Source organism: Lissotriton helveticus, chromosome 12, assembly GCF_964261635.1.
Source record: "Lissotriton helveticus chromosome 12, aLisHel1.1, whole genome shotgun sequence".
Classification (NCBI taxonomy): domain Eukaryota; kingdom Metazoa; phylum Chordata; class Amphibia; order Caudata; family Salamandridae; genus Lissotriton; species Lissotriton helveticus.
In genome coordinates, this window is record NC_136073.1 from 162037076 (window position 1) to 162039575 (window position 2500).

General features: G+C 64.7%; 1 pseudogene; it reads left to right on the forward strand.

The window, feature by feature from the left end:
• Window positions 1–1798: 1798 nt before the first annotated feature.
• On the forward strand, window positions 1799–2489 carry LOC144801214 (18S ribosomal RNA; annotated as a pseudogene).
• The last annotated feature ends 11 nt before the right edge of the window (window positions 2490–2500 follow it).

Sequence of the window (2500 nt, forward strand, 5' to 3'; positions counted from 1 at the left end):
ACGGCATGGCAGAGTGCCCGGGTCGGGCTCCATGGGTCCCGGGCAGCCCTCCCCCGGGCGTCCGGGGCTCCCACCTCCAGGCCGACGGCATGTCAAAGTGCCCAGGACGGGCTCCATGGGTCCCGGGCAGACCTCCCCCGGGCATCCGGGGCACCCATCTCCATGAGGCCAACGGCATTGGCAAAGTACCCAGGACGGGCTCCATGGGTCCCAGGCAGACCTCCCCCAGGCGTCCGGGGCACCCATCTCCATGAGGCCAATGGCATTGGCAAAGTACCCGGGAAGGGCTCCATGGGTCCCGGGTAGACCTCCCCCGGGCGTCCGGGGCACCCATCTCCATGAGGCCAACGGCATTGGCAAAGTACCCGGGAAGGGCTCCATGGGTCCCGGGCAGACCTCCCCCGGGCGTCCGGGGCACCCATCTCCATGAGGCCAACGGCATTGGCAAAGTACCCAGGACGGGCTCCATGGGTCCCGGGCAGACCTCCCCCCCGGGCGTCCGGGGCTCCCACCTTCAGGCCGATGGAATGTCAAAGTACCCAGGACGGGCTCCATGGGTCCCGGGCAGCTTCCCCCGGGCGTCCGGGGCACCCACCTCCAGGCCGACGGCATGTCAAAGTACCCAGGGCGGGCTCCACGGGTCCCGGGCATTCCTCCCCCAGGTCGTCCGGGCCCTAGAGCTCCGGTGGTCCAACCTGCGCCTGAGGCCCAGCCGGGGTCCAAGAGCCCTGCCTTGCGTGGGCAGGCAGTCAGGAACCCTACCGCGAAGGCTTGGGATGGATGGGGAGCTGGAAGTCCTTTCGATCCCGGCCATCTGGTCGCCCGCGATGCTTTCCAATGGGGCGACCAGATGGCCGGGCTTCCCTGGAAGTCCCGATGAGGTGCCATTCGCCTCCCGGATCCCAGCTAGGGCTCCATGAGGTCGGGTTCTTTTACGCCTTGGGCCCCCTCTGTCACCTCGCGTGCACGGATTGCAAGAAAGGGGGGTAATTTCCCTCCGGATTACTAGGGGCAGGGTACGCCCGGACACCCCTCCAGGGCTGGGGGTTCTCTGCCCGGGGGACCAGATGAGATATGCCTGGGCAACACCTCCCCCGGGCGTCTGGGGGCTCCATTCTCTGGGCCAACGGCATGGCTCAATGCCCAGGACGGGCTCCACGTGTCCCGGACAGACCTCACCTGGGCGTCCGGGGCACCCATCTCCAGGAGGTCAACGGGATGGCAAAGTACCCGGGAAGGGCTCCACGGGTCCCGGGCAGCCTTCCCCCGGGCGTCCGGGGCTCCCACCTCCAGGCCGACGGCATGTCACACTGCCCAGGACGGGCTCCATGGGCCCCGGACAGACCTCCCCCGGGCGTCCGGGGCACCCTTCTCCAGGAGGACAACGGGATGGCAGAGTAACCGGGAAGGGCTCCATGGGTCCCGGGCAGCCCTCCCCCGGGCGTCTGGGGCTCCCACCTCCAGGACGACGGCATGTCAAAGTGCCCAGGACGGGCTCCACGGGCCCCGGGCAGCCCTCCCCCCGGGTGTTCGGGGCACACATCTCCAGGAGGCCAACGGCGTTGCAAAGTACCCGGGAAGGGCTCCACGGGTACCAGGCAGTCCTACCCCGGGCGTCCGGGGCACCCATCTCCATGAGGCCAACGGCATTGGCAAAGTACCCGGGAAGGGCTCCACGGGTCCCGGACAGGCCTCCCCCGGGCGTCCCGGGCACCCTCCTCCAGGCCGACGGCATGTCAAAGTGTCCAGGAGCAGCTTCCGGGAGCAGCTTCCGGGAAACCAAAGTCTTTGGGTTCCAGGTGGAGTATGGTTGCAAAGCTGAAACTTAAAGGAATTGACGGAAGGGCACCACCAGGAGTGGAGCCTGCGGCTTAATTTGACTCAACACGGGAAACCTCACCCGGCCCGGACACGGAAAGGATTGACAGATTGATAGCTCTTTCTCGATTCTGTGGTGGTGGTGCATGGCCGTTCTTAGTTGGTGGAGCGATTTGTCTGGTTAATTCCGATAACGAACGAGACTCCTCCATGCTAACTAGTTACGCGACCCCCAGCGGTCGGCGTCCAACTTCTTAGAGGGACAAGTGGCGTTCAGCCACACGAGATCGAGCAATAACAGGTCTGTGATGCCCTTAGATGTCCGGGGCTGCACGCGCGCTACACTGAACGGATCAGCGTGTGTCTACCCTTCGCCGACAGGTGCGGGTAACCCGCTGAACCCCGTTCGTGATAGGGATTGGGGATTGCAATTATTTCCCATGAACGAGGAATTCCCAGTAAGTGCGGGTCATAAGCTCGCGTTGATTAAGTCCCTGCCCTTTGTACACACCGCCCGTCGCTACTACCGATTGGATGGTTTAGTGAGGTCCTCGGATCGGCCCCACCGGGGTCGGCAACGGCCCTGGCGGAGCGCCGAGAAGACGATCAAACTTGACTATCTAGAGGAAGTAAAAGTCGTAACAAGGTTTCCGTAGGTGAACCTGCGGAAGGATCATTAACG